Source organism: Mastomys coucha, unplaced genomic scaffold, assembly GCF_008632895.1.
Source record: "Mastomys coucha isolate ucsf_1 unplaced genomic scaffold, UCSF_Mcou_1 pScaffold3, whole genome shotgun sequence".
Taxonomy (NCBI): domain Eukaryota; kingdom Metazoa; phylum Chordata; class Mammalia; order Rodentia; family Muridae; genus Mastomys; species Mastomys coucha.
In genome coordinates this window covers 66,156,342-66,171,687 of record NW_022196909.1, presented here as the reverse complement: position 1 = coordinate 66,171,687, position 15,346 = coordinate 66,156,342, and positions in this window count along the sequence as shown.

Sequence of the window (15,346 nt, the reverse complement as noted above, 5' to 3'; positions counted from 1 at the left end):
CTACTACTTCTGGTGGATGGTGGGCTAGAAGGGAGGTTAAAGCATTTAAGAACCTTTATTAAAGTAGGTTTTGAAAGATCAAAGCCTACAACAGACATCAACTTATTTATTCAGTAAGTACTTATTAAGTACTTGTGTACAAAACACTGGACCACTCTAGGAATTGAGGTCCTTTGGAAAGGAACAAACAATACAATAACATAACTTCATTTCAAATTTTGTGTGACTTATTGCTACAGTGTCTCAGGGTAACTCTTTACTGGACTCTCTTCAACAATTCATTGAAAGAAAGTCAAATGGTGGGAATGTGCCTACTAGAGTCTTAGAGATAAAGTGTGGGAAATGGACCTGGGAACCATTAATATCACTGTGGATGGAGGATGGCAGCAGATGGCTGTCAGCAAGGTGAACACACCAGGCAGAGTCATGTGACTCTGGTCAACCCATGGACATTGACAGGAAGGCCCTACTCCAGGGTCAGTAACCCAGATGAAAATTTAACCCTGATGAGATTGCTAGCCAGGAACCACAAATAGGATGTGTCCATCCATTTTCTTAACTGTGGTCAGAAATTTTTATAAGCTTGATTTTGACCACCCCTACAGCTAAACTGGTATTTTAATCAATAAATCCATTATTAAAACACCAGTCCCAAATGTTGGTACACACCCACATTACTTGGAACGCTTGAAAAGCAGCTCACTACCTGAGTTCCTGGTGGTACAGTCTTTGGAAGATCTGAAACTTTGAATTTCTAGCAATTTTCAGGTGACAGTGACCCTGTTTCTGCTGATCCAAGGTTCATATCTGGTGAATTACAAGTTCAGGACATATTTGAGCTGCTCATATCTTATCTCTCAGCTTCTCCTTTAATAACTCACTCCCATTGGCATTCCTGTACATATTCAGCTCTAGGGACCCGTGTTTCCTACATCTCATTTTGTCCATTTCTATTATCCCTTTGTTGATACACTCTCCTTCCATCTATTCAGGTGGCTCATGCTTATTTATCTTTAGTTCCCAAAGGCGAATCTGTTCTTCCTGTGAATCTCCATCATGTCCCAAACTTCATTCCCTAGACTGCATTGTTAGTAACCATCATGTGCTTGCGTCCTGACTGGTCTGCCTGCCTTTCACCAGACGCTCACAACTAAGAATGCCATTGTAAGTGTATAGGTGCTAATCTCGTCCAGACACTTGGTACTGCCCAGTAACCATGTTACACTTGTCTCAAGCCCTTTCTCTTGGGTTTCTAATTACTATTTCAAACTATCTTCAGTTTCCTCAAATCTCTGTCATGCCTCTTCTGCAACAGTTACCAGATGGCTCTGCCTACTCCTTTATAGAGAAAGTAGAAGCCACCAGACAGAGCTCTCAGCTTCCCATCACCACACCTACAAACTTACCAGCATCTGCAACCCAGCCCCTTCATCTGACTTCTTGGTCTAACAGAGGCACTCTTCTGCTTTCTAAAGCTCTTTAAAGACAAGCTCTCCATCCATGTTAATGAAAATCTCCCATTGGTCAGCATGTCTTCTTTGTGTATCTGGTCCTATTTTTCTCTCATCTCCTCCATCATTTTAAAAACATGTTCAACCCTCATCTGTATACAGCCATCTTCCTTAGACACCATGTCACCCTGAAGCCATACTCTTATTTTTGTTTGGCACTGCCCAACCAAATAATCTTTTAACTGCATAATTTCTATCTTTTTGTCTGTTATTTACTTCCACAAAACTGTTTCCATATTGGACACTAAGCACCTTTCTCTGGTTAAATTAATCAATAGACACATTCCAGCTCCTCTTATCCTTACCCATTTAAACCTTCCTCTATCTTGAACATCTCTCTTCCAATATTTTCTCCAACCACCCAGCTGACTTCTCCCCATCTAGCTGTGCTTCTTTTGAGAAGGGCATGGTCGTCTTCTATTTGAAATGTATTTTGTGAAGCTCAGTGATAGATCCTCTTATTTAAATTCTGCCTAAGCAACCTTATCTGTCCATTCCTGTGAGTTCAGTTACTATCAGTTACATCAGCCTCCCACCTTCACTGAAGAGCTCTACACCCCTCACTTCTATATTATGACTGTCTCCAAACTTGTTCTCCCTTGAGTTACCCCTTTCCAAAGGAAACAGACCCAGAGAACACACACTTGATTCAACTCCCTATTTCTATTGCATACCTTAGTAAGTCAACGAACTGTTGTTTATCCTATAGACCAAGCTATCATTTAATATCTTTCAGACTACAGCATCTACAGCCTACAGTTTCCTGTAGAGAGGCATTACTTTTCCTCTCCAAAGTCCATTTTTAAAGAGTTCTTTTAAAAAATAAAATTAAAACTTTCCTTGGCTATCCCCCAGTGGCTAGCCACTAGCCATCGTTACTGGGTGAAGTTTTGGTGTTGTCTTGTCTCCTTATCTACACTGGCCTTCTTTCAGCTCCTCTTAGACTTTAAGCCCCAAGTTCAATGTCTTATACTTACCAGGAAATTTGCCTTTATCACTTCTGTACCTGCTATGCACAGCAAACATCATGGGACCACACTTTGAGAAGTAATGCAGTTAGTGAAGATTTTTTTTCTTCTACATCTTCACATTTTCAGTGTGTGTGTGTGTGTGTATGTGTGTGTGTGTGTGTGTGTACTACATACATGCAAGTGCCCACATTGGCCAAAAAAGAGCATCAGATCCCCCGAAACTGGAGTTTCAAGTTTTAAATGATGTGGTTGTCAGAAGCAAACAGGGTCCTCTGCAAGGACATCTAGTGTTCTTAACTCCAGAGACATCTCTCCAGCCCCACCTTTTCTCCATCTTTAAAATCACATCAGACCCCTTTCCTGTAATCTGCCTTTTTGTGATAACTAAAAGATAAATTGCCTAAAAGACAACTTTTTAAATGAAACAAAGTGGAACAGGGTTAAAGTGGTGATTCTGATTTCTGGTCCCCTGCATTTTTCTCCTCTGTCTTTAACATTGCCTTGCACAAGTTGTCATGTGTACTTCCCTTCAAAGGATAAAAGGATTTGCTCGGATAAGTGTTACCTAGTGTTGTGGGTTGAATGAGAATGTGCCACATAGGCTCATGTATTTGAACAGTTACTTGGTCTCCAGTGGTGGCACTAATTAGGGAGGTTATGGAACCATTGTGTGGGAGAGCCTTGCTGGATGAAATACATCACTGGGAGAGAGGAAGTGGACTTTGAGGGGTTGTAGTCTTACCCTACTTCCTGTTCTCTCTCTGTACTTCCTACATGCAGATGAAATGTGATCTCTTACTGCTCCTGCTGCTACGTCTTCTCCACCATTGTGAACTCCCTCCCTCTGGACCCATAAGATAAGATAAACCCTTTCTTCTCTTAGTTGCTTTTGGTCACATTATTTTATCTCAGCAATAGTTAAGTAACTTATATAAGTAGCTTAGGTTAGGAAAACTTCAGATCCCTTATCCTTTCCAACAGTTGATACCACCCTTCATATGTCCATTTACCTTTTAAATTCTCCTAAAATGTACACAGAAGAGCAATCAGTCCCATGCTTGTGTAGAAACTCTCAGCGGCAACATTAGATCTAAACCCATCTCTTATAAAAGAAATGTTTTTAATGTCTCTTCTTTTGTTTATTTCTTCTTTATTGTTTACTATTCATTTAGGATATATAATGGAAAAAAAAAGCCTTCAGGACCTTAAATCAAAGAATGGTTAGGACCTCTTTAATAGGAAGATTCCACACCCACCCCAAAATAATCACAGCAAGGTTTATCTTTCTAGGACCACCTGATAGTACTGAATCTTATCACCTTCCTGGTGTGAGAAAAGAAGCCTTTTAAAATTCCACTGCAGTGTTTTGAGGCCATATATCCCCCAGGATTAATCACAAATATTTTATAAAGATGAAGTTTCGTTATATCTTTGTTCTTTGTGTCTTGGCTTTTGTTAGCGCATTTTAATTAGGATCTGGTATCTGCAATAAACAGTAAACATAAAGAGCTTTGCAAAAATGTATTAGACTGTTTGTTTTCACACTCTAATGCATATTTGCACAATTTTACCATGAAAAAAGGAAAACATGCTAAGCTCTTGGGCTCTATCCCAAATGTCCTGGAATAGAATCTGAAAATTACTAAAAATGCAACTGAACCTCATCATATTCCAGCAATTAACCTAAGAAACTGGGTCCATTCTCTGTATGGAAAAATACAAAAACAAAAATACAAAACAAAACAAAACAAAAACCCAAAACCCCTCCAGGGGAGAAATATGTAGAAGGGAATGATTCTCAATAATACATGTCTGGTACTCTTCGAACCTGTCTTCAAACTTGGACTCTTTCCCTCTTGTGCTAAAAGAGCTTAATAAACAAATTAAGTTTGGTAACAGTCTTTCAGAGTGTTAAGAATGCTTCTTCTATAAGATAAAGTCTAGTGGACTGCTAAACACTGCACAGAAAAAGGTGTGTGTGTGTGTGTGTGTGTGTGTGTGTGTGTGTGTGTGTGTGTGAGTGTAATAAAAAGCTGGAGATTAATAATCTTCCTGCTAAAAAGTTTTACCAAAATGAAATGCTACTACAACAGAGGAGTTATGAAAAGTATGAATGACAACGACAGTTTGAGGGTTTTCTTACTGCAGTATACCCCAATATAGAAGTAACACAAACATTAAAATCTGTCATTGTGGCTCTTGAGTGATATTGTCATAGAGATGATACCTTACTAGTATTTAAATATGACACAGATCATAGAAGTGTGAGCATTTCAGGAGTTTAAAGGGATTTTCCTTCTGGGGTCTATCCCTTAATATGTTTCTAAATAAAACTCTGGATTAAGTAATTTATTTTGCTTCTTGATTTGCTGATGGAGTGAAATACAGCAAACTGTATAGATAAAAGGCTCTGTCCTGAGTATCAACTTAATTATATTAGTAGGTATCACATAAAAATGCCAACATGAACTGTAATAAAAGAAAAGTGCCAGTTTAGAAGTCCCGAATCTAAGTTACACTTGGTGTTTCTATGCCCTCTTTGTGCGAATAATAGTCATGAATTTAATTAGAAACTGTTTTGTTAAGATTAAAGTTGTGGAGAAGTTGAAAGGTTGGATCACACAAAGATAAAAATGACTCTGAAGCTCTCAGGGAATCTGAACTGGTAAATTTAGATTGTATTTCCTGCCAACTGTTTGCAGGAGGATTAAAAGATGTACAGGAATTATTAGTTTTAGATAAAAGCCAGCATTTTATGAAGCAATTAATTTTTCATTAGTTTCACATAATTTTGGCAAAAATAGTTTTGTTCCAATAAAACTATTACATTCTAGGAGGTTATTCTAAAATACAGTCATTAACTTCACATTAATTTAACCAGATTAATAATAAGCTAAACTACATGTAGAAAAGCAGTAATGGTACTTTACAGAATATATTAGAATTAAAAGGAAAAACTTAAAATGAAAAATAATCTTAAAAAACAGGTCATAAAACTTTCAAGTTTCTCGGTATGGTTATGCATTTATTTAGAAGACATTTTGCTATGTTTCTTGGCCATATAAAATTAATAGTATAAAGTCCATAGTTAGTTTTTGCACAGGATTATCTTAGAAGAAACAGACATCATTATTTTTATTAAAATATGTTTTAAATTAAAATAAATGAAATACACCTAAAACTGGAAAGAGAACTTATGGTTACTAAAAACTTCATTCCCGCCGGGTGGTGGTGGCGCACGCCTTTAGTCCCAGCACTTGGGAGGCAGAGGCAGGTGGATTTCTGAGTTCGAGGCCAGCCTGGTCTACAGAGTGAGTTCCAGGACAGCCAGGGCTATACAGAGAAACCCTGTCTCAAAAAAACAAAAAAAAAAACTTCATTCCCAGGACCACAACTTCTCCTTCTCAATGCCAGAGAGTCCCAAGGATTCCAAGCAGATTGTCCACTCACCAGAATAACAGAATCCTTAATATTCTTTCACTATCAGGATTCTAGATGAAGGGCCCCAACGTCCTGGCTGTAGAACATTTCTAAACAGCCCTATAGATAATCCTCACCTCCTTACTACCAACTGGCTTCCAGTCTAGAACCACCTCTCTATTGCTCGCCTATTTGTACCAACCATACTATTAATTCTCTCACTCCATTTGTAACCTCATCCCAGCTCAGGTTCCACCCTGTGTACTGGAAGGCCTTGTTGAAAATGTCAAATCACCTGGAATAAAGCCTAGTTCCTCAGCTTCATGTTCAAATCATAGCTTCCACTTCTCTCCTGAGTGACATTTTCCTTTGCATTCTGTTTTGCTCAGCCCTTTGACTTTCCTGTATCCATGTCCTCCCATGATCGTGTGCCACGCAGCAATGATGGCGGCCATCTACGTCACCATTGCTTTGACATGGCATTTGCTTCAGTGCATTCTTTTTTTTTTTTTTTTTTTTTTTTTTTTTTTTAGATTTATTTATTTATTATATGTAAGTACACTGCAGCTGTCTTCAGACGCACCAGAAGAGGGCATCAGATCTCATTACGGATGGTTATGAGCCACCATGTGGTTGCTGGGATTTGAACTCATGACCTTCTGAAGAGCAGTCGGTGCTCTTACCCGCTGAGCCATCTCACCAGCCCCAGCCATCTCACCAGCCCCCAGTGCATTCTTGATAAAAACTTCTATGCGGTTTTCAGGTTTGTTCTGACTATGCACCTCTCTCTGCTATTTGTACAAATCATACAGTTCTCTTCTTTATAAAGTTTCTCAGTTCCTTCTGGAATATTACACTGTTTTATGTTCTACCTGGCTCAGATAAACCAGAATCGTCTAAAGACCCCTGCTCAATTGAGAGGTGCGTTTGTCTGATTTGTGCCAGTCCCATGTGGGCTCAGAAAGAAGAAAAAACATAGTAAGTATCAATATGTTCTCTAATGTCCACATGGATTCACACTGTCACCGCCATACTGGTAGTTAGTAATGGTCTTATTTAAATCATATTGCTGGCACGCCAAGGATTTAGCAAATGCAGTATCCAACATGAACTCCAACAAGGACGTGGTACGACTTATAATGAAGAGGCTCAGGACATTAAACTAGGACATAAGGTACCAAATGAGGGGAAAGAGAGATCATGTTTACTTGCTTATTCATCATCTCTACTTTAAGTTTCTACATAGGAAGTTGTAGGGGTGGTTCTGAATGAAAGGGAATGAACGCTGAATGTCCTGTTCCCCAATTGGTTCTTGATGGATCAATAAAGATGCTAGCGGCCAATGGTTGGGTGGAAGAGGCAGAACTTCCAGGTTCCTGCGGGCAGGCTGGCAGATGCAGGAAGAAGAAAAAGAGTTCAACATGCTTCAAAGGGAGTGAGAGCCATCTGCTACGTGAGATCTCAGGTGGAGTGTCCATTGGCTGCTTCCCTGACTGGGCGTGGGCTAGCAGGTGGGAAATAAGAATTACAACTAAGTTGAGGGCAGATTCAGAGACATTGAGCTGGGCGTGAAGGTAAGGGCACATTAACCAAAGAAGCTGCGGGAGGCTTAGAAGTGCCTGGCCATTGAGCTAAAAAGCGTATTAAAAAGTAAGTGTGGATCTAAGGGAACTAGGGTGGGGGCTGGTAGCATGGTCTACCTGGAGCTTAAAGCAGAGTAGTAAAAACTTACATGCTATAGGAAGTGTGCTAGACAATGGAAAGAAGTAAATGAATACAATAATTACCACCTTTTTATTCATTTCCAAATTCTTAGTTCCATATTACAATCAGTTTGTTCATAATATATGTATTAGGGATACACAGGAACATATTTTTTTTTTAACTTTGTGTTCAGTGTCTTTAAGTTTGCTTTAAAAAGAATAGTTGATCATTGTCTATATAGAAAACCCAAGAGACACAATGAAAAACAATGAAAACTAATAATAGAATTCAATTAAGTGGGAGATTACTGGAAAGAGGGACAAAATTCAATTAATTTTCTACATACAAACAATAATCAAGTAGAAATTATCCCCATTCATAATACCAACAGAAAGGACAAAATAGCTAAAAATAAATCTAATAAGAAATATATATAAAGAAAACTCAAATTTTTTGAGGGACATAAAAGAAATCTTGAGTAATTTGAATGGGACACAATGCACTAATATCACGAAACTCACTATAGGGTGTCACTGGTCACTAGATGATTTACAAATATGTGATACCAATTTAAACCCTCTAAATGTTTTTAAGAATGAAAACATATCATGTGAAAGGATAGAAGCAAATGCTCAAAAAAGAATTGAAAAAGATAATTGTGTTACTTATCTACAGCCATGTATCAAATTACCCCCAAATATAGCAGCTGAAAACAACAAATGGTTACTGTTCCAGTGTCTGAATCAGTATTGTATACTTGGGTTGACTTGACAGTTCTAGGTCAAATTCTTTCAAAAGGATGTGATCAGCTTGGGGCTCTGGCTTCATCTAAAGGGTCAGCTGGGTGTGATCTACTTTTAAGTTCATCTGTTCTTGGGTCCGTTCCTCCAAGCTTGAGACTAAGGCCTCATTGGCTACTGTCAGGTTTAACAGTTTCTGCTGTGTGGACCTTCCCATGGAGCGGCTCACAAGTCAGCTCAAAGTGCGTGAGGGAGCAAGAATTCACACCCAAGAGAGGCCATAGTGTGCTTTACAATCTACTCACAGAAGTGACAGTGTTAGCCTTACCATACCCAGGCCACATATTACGTGAAGAAATTGCACATGGGCATGAATTCCAAGAGGAAGTGATCCTAAGGGGCTGTCTCAGAGATTATCTACCTCAAAAATGAAGGGAGGGAGCTGGAGAGATGGCTTGATGGTTAAGTGTACTTACTGTCCTTGCAGAAGACCGTGGTTTAGTTCCCAGCACCCACATGGTGTCTCAACACACCAACCCTAACTCTAGATCGAGGGGACATTTTCTGACTTCCATGGGCACCAGGCCCACACATGGTGCACATACATACACATAGGCAAAACACTCATACTCATAAAATACATAAGTCTAAAAATAAAATACAGTGAGAGAATTGTATTATCAATATTAGAACATACTATAAGGTTATGAACATGTGTCTAGTAACAGCATGTAGAGTCCAAGACAAATAAGATTACATGTAAGTAACTAACACATAAAAGAATGATCTTCAAGCCAAATTGAAAAGAAACTAAATAATGCCAAGAAAATTGGCTGTCTACTTGGAAGAAAAAAATTATTGGATTTAAATACAGACATTTTTATTTCAATCATGTATATGCATGTATACCTGCATAAAGGTGTGTTTACATGAGAGGGCAGAGGGTTGGATCCCTGGGAATTAAAGTTATAGTCCACCATAAGCCACCTGGCATGGGTGCTAGGAACCAAACTCAGGTCCTCTGGAAGAGTACCATGTACTCTTAGCTGCTCAGCCATCTCTCCAAACCTTTATTGGATTCTTAATTCACCCCATGACAAGAATAAGGTTTAGATTTTAAAATCATTAATCATTTCCATTTATGAAGATACAGGAATTTCAAGTCTATCAGTCATGTCTTCTTTCCTTAGAGTGGTGGAATACATGAGTGTGTGTTATATGGTCTATAGTTATGTGATTTTACTTGAGTTTTCAGAACTATTTTATAAGGCCAGTTTCCTGCCCTAAAGTAAGTAAACTACAGCACAGGGTCACACACCTTAAACATTTATGCCTATTTTATTGACCATGTATTACTGTATATCAAATTACCCTAAACAGCAATTTATACACCAAATATTTATTATTTGATAAAGTTTCCAAAGCAGCTTAAACAAATGATTCTCCTCAAAGCCTGCATGCCAGTCAAGGGCTGGTGTCATCTGAAGGTTTGATAGGTTAAAGATACAAACTTGCCCATGAAGAAGTTGGTCTGTATAAATTCCCAGCATCCATGTAAAAAGCTAGACATAGCTGCATGTTCCTTTAACTGATGTGGGCAAGGTGTGGGCTGGGGCAGAGACCGACAGATCCTAAGAACTCACTGATCAGCCAGCCAAACTCCAAAGTGCATTTCCTGCAGTGAGAGACTGTCTCAAAATGATGAAGCAGAAAACAACAGAGGAAGACACCAATGTCCTGCTCAGGTCTCCACATGTACCACATATACACATGCATCTGCACATTCGCATGCATGCAACACACACAATAATAATAAAATATCTGAATAACAACATTGAATCTAAAATCACTAAGGAAAGGACAGATCCATTAATTTAGTTAATCTTAAACAAGCAAAGAAACAACTAGAGCCATACTTAGAGCTAAAGAAAATTGGAAAAAGAGTAGTATTTTATGGTTTGAAAGGCAAATGAATTTCATGTCTCGTGGGTATACAAACTTAGATTCTCTATGGAAGTTTTCAATATCAATATCAAAAACCAAGAGACAGAGTATATACAAAGATGGCAATTTTTATGATGCTTAAAAATAAATTTGAAACAACCTAAGTGTCCAAGAGTGGAGGGGGTTTATTCCATAAATGTTACCACAGTGACTGATGGGATGCAATGCTGTTAATGTGCTTGAAGTATATTTACTAACACAGAGGAAATTCATGAGCTTAAATGAAGAAAATCACATTTAAAATTGTACATAAAATATCACAGTTCTTTTTGCATAGTCTTTTATTCCTGAGATTTTAATTTATTTCCCCCCTTCCCTTTCTTTCCTCCAAACCTTCCTATGTATTCCTTCTTGATCTCTTTCAAATTCCTGGCCTCTATTTTTATTAATTGTTGTTACATCCTTATACATATATGTATACACCTATATATACATAAACATAACCTGCTCAGTCTGTACACTGAGATTTGTATGTGTGTTTTCAGGGCTGACCATTTGGTATTGGATATTCACTGGGTGTATTCTTCCCTAGACAAGACTATTTCTTCCACTTTCGGTATCCTTAGTTGCCTGTAGTTCTTTGTGTAGAGTTGAATGCCCATGAATTTTTCCATGTCCACGTTGGCATGACTATTGTTGTCTTTGTTCATGTTGGTGAGACTTTATGTTCATAGTTTCTGATAATCCTAAGATACACACTCTCACAGCAAACTCTCTGATCCTTACATCCCTTCCACCTCCTATTCCACAATGTTTCTTGAGCATTAGGTACTGAAGTTGTTTTGTAGACAATATCCATTGGAACTGGGCTCCTCAAATCTGCATATTGATTGGTTGTGGTTTCTGTAATGGTCTCTCTCTATTGCAAAGTGAAGTTCTCTTGATGAGGGGTGAGGCCTACACTTAACTTTGGGTATAAAGACAAATATTTAGACTTATTTATTTTTATTTTTATGTGCATTGCTATTTTGCCTGTATGCATGTATGTGTAAGGGTGTCAGATCCCCTGGAACTGGAGTTACACATGGTTGTAAGCTGCCATGTGAGTGCTGGAAATTGAGCCTGGATCCTCTGAAAAAGCATTCAGTGCTCTTTATAGCTGAGCTATCTCTCCAGCCTGTCCACTTTCTATAACTATTTAGAATGTAGTTAAGAATTATGCTTTATTATGTTTTGATAAAGTGGTTGTAGTTTTTTCTCCAAGATCCATGACTTCACTAGACTTGGGTAATTGGCTACGTTTCCAGTACTAGGCATGGTTTCCCCCTTGTTGAACAGACCTTAAGTCCAACTCCAGAGATTTTAATTATCATCAAGGTATTCATATTGCTACTGCATCCTCAGGCTTATCTTCTCATGCTGGTAGTTGTAGTTCATGGGTGCCATAGCTGGGTAGGGATGTTGGTTGTTTTGGAAGCTTGCATGGTTCCTTCTGGTATCAAGAAAGCTAGCCCTCTGAGAGTTCCAACTTAGAGGCCTCCATGTCCTATGTCTGAATTATACAGTGTTGTCAGTAATAGGGAATTACCTTGTACCTCTCAAAGGTAACCAAGGGAAATCGTAATACTTTAAACTATTTTAACTCAAAACTCAAAGGAATGTACATATTTTGTTTTATAGGTAGGTATTAAATAGTATGATTCCTTATTTCAACATCCACATTGTTTTTTAGACATGCCCACTACTACTTTACCCTCCCATATCTAGGTCCCTCATCCATCCCTAATTAGAGCCACTCTCCTTGTTTTTGAATTTCCCCTAACAGATCAATTATATCCTGCTGTTCCCCTCCCTCATCCCCCCAACCCAGCAATGCCCTCCCATTTTTTACTTTTCTTGTTTCTGCAGTTAATCTAGGATATGTAGTCTTATCTGAAGATTTGGAGCTAGGATTCTCTAATGAGAGAGAACATTTGATGTTTGTCTTTCTGGGTCTGGATTACATCACTTAATATAATCTTTTCTATTTTTATCCCTATACCTGCAAATTTCATGGTTTCATTTTTTCTTTACAGCTGAATAGTATTCTATAATATGTATGTATATATCCATACATATACATATGAAGTATATATGCATATATTTCACTATCCATTTCTCTGTTGGGCATTCAGGTTGTCTCCATTTCCTAGATATTGTAAATAGAGCAGCGATGTACTGGCAAAACATCTGTGGATTGGATGCTGAGTCCTCTGGACAGATGCCAAGGAGTGCTAAAGCTGGGTCATAAGGTAGATTTATTTTTAGCTTTTTGAGAATTCTCCATACTGAAAACCATGGTGGCTGTACCAGTTTGCAATCCTACCATCAGTGAATGAGGTCCTATTAGCCAGACATTCTTTGTAGTGTGTTTTGTTGATCTTTGCATTGCCCAGACAGTTTTTAAAAAGAAAACCATCTGTGTACATAAAGCAACACTGATACTTTTATCTGTAAATGGTTCAACTCAGGGGAATTTTTCCTTATTTTCATATTGTCCATTTCTACCTTAAAAGTAATGTCAAATCATGTATCTTATTTCTTAGTGACCTTGTAGTCGTCGTCCTTTGTCCCTCCAATGAATGGATCAATGGCAGCTAAGTGGAAACTGTTATCACCAGGCAGTGGTCATTAGTCCTCTCATCCTGGTATACCGTCTGGAATTTGCATGCTACAGACATGAGTCTATCGATCTATGGCTGCTTTATTAGTGTTTTTATTTTAAGCTAAAAAATAAATAAATAAATGCCCAGTAGTACCTCTAACATGAAGATGCCTTCACATCTAGGCAAGTGATCAAAACATGCATGGATATGAACTTGTCCTACCTTAACAGCTCATGGAAACTTGTACTGATCTGGTCTATCATTACTCAAAACTGCATCTATGCCATTTGCTTCTGTTACTTTACAGTTGGATAAGCTCTCTGCTCCCATCTCTAGTGGATTGCATGGATCTTCTACAGCTGTCTGCATCATCCATGTTGTATGACAAAACTTCTCCTAGGGAGACACAACACACACATCTACTCAGCCCAGATAGACCAAGTACAGATACATCCAGAGTCCTACTTGGTGAATGAATGAGTCTTATTGGGGCTACTTACAGGAATGTGGGTGAAGGGTTAGACACACGATCAAAAATGACTCAAAGACAGCTGTGTTGCAGGAAATATTTAAAAAACAATTCCATGCTAGGCCTACTGGCCCAATGGGCTGCTGGCCAGACACTGGCAGGCATGGTCGGTCTGTTCTCCTCTTGTAGAGACTCAGAGCTCTGAAATCTCTCCACCCACCTTGCCACTGCAGGTCAATGCCATGCAAGCCCCACACTTCCAATTTCCCATGGCTGCCTGGGGTTCATACCTTTTCTCTCTAGAACCCAGTCGAGCTGCCGCATAAAGGAAAACACCACACAAACTTAGTTCAGAATCAGTGGTAACTCAATCAGTGGGTGCAACAACTGACATCCTAATTATAAGCTATTCTAAGTTTAATCCTCCAGTAGCAGATCCAAATGGATCTACCACCTAAAACAGGGTCTCCACTATCTACATCTTCACCTCCATCTCCCATCCTCCAGCCCCTTCTCCTCTTCTCCCTCTTTGTCCCCTTGTCCTACCCGGAAGTCCTGTCTACTTGCCTAGTGATCAGTTTCTTTATTCATTAGAAGGGTCCTAATGATTCACTTCTCTTCCCAGGTAGCCTGTCTTGGGAAAGCTGAATTAGCATCAAAATATAAACATCATCAGGGCTATCTACAACATTTCCCCCTTTCTGTCCAATTAAAAGACTCTTATATCTTAGATAGAAATTGAGCACAACTTTTACCATTTTTATAATTTAAAAAGTACAAGATAGACCTAACACCCAGTCCATCATTTTTGTCAGTTAAATAGAACACTCTGTCATCTATCCTAACTTAAAAGACTTATAAATCCATATGTTATGACCTGGTTCAGCTTGTATACTATCTGAAGACTGTCTTCTCAGTGTACTCTCAATGCTAAGTAGCCTGGGTTGATTATGAGACTATAAGTAGTCTTTCAAGCCCATCAGAAATCGGAGAATGACCAACATTATCGGAAGATATAGGAAGCCTAACACAGCTTCCAGAACTGAGACAGTTGTAGAGACAGCTGCCTACCTATCCAGCCCCAGGAAGTCAGGAAGGTGGAGCATCGGTCTTCAGCCTTCTGGCCCAGGATCATCTGACAGACCTTGAAAACAGGAATTGTTAAGGACTAGCTTATTCTGTCTCAGCAAAACTAAGCTGTCCAAACCTGTAACTTGTCTTCTCAAGGATAGTAGAGGTCTGCAGGAGAAATAGGCAATTTCTGCCCAGTGGCCACCTAGCCTCACCTGGAGGTATGGATGCTCAGCTGCTTCTGTGAATCCATGAATGGGGAGCTGTAGGAGCAGATATGTCTCAACAACAAGTGAATAAATAACATTAAATATCACATTCTGTGGATTTCTGACGTTTTTGAAAACCATCTATCTTTGTAAAGTAATCTGAACTGTTGTCCATTAACTACTCCCAGCTGTTTCTAATTAAATTACCTGAAAACAACCTCACAATAAACTCAGAGGCAAGAATTTGTTATCTGGCCCGTAACTCATAGGCTTAAAAATCTCAGATCAGTTTGTAGTAGCAATTATAAAAGGACTGAGTCTAAGCCTTGCACTTTTAAATTTGTTTGTATCAATAGCAAAAACTTATACCAATCAAAACCTTGATTCTGCATCAAAATAAATTCTGTACCACAATAAGAAATTATAACTTCAGCTTAGTAACTATTGTTACTAAGTAAATATTTCTACCAAATGATATTATGGCTATACAATCTATACTATTTCCTCCCTGCCCCAATTATGACCATTTCAAAATTCCCCAGAAAGACAACTTAGAATAACTACCTCTAGACCTCCAAGTCCATAGAACTGGGGCAACGACTCTTCATAGCTTCTTCAAGCTGAATATGGGTGTTGAGATATCTTTGAAGTGGGGGAAGGGT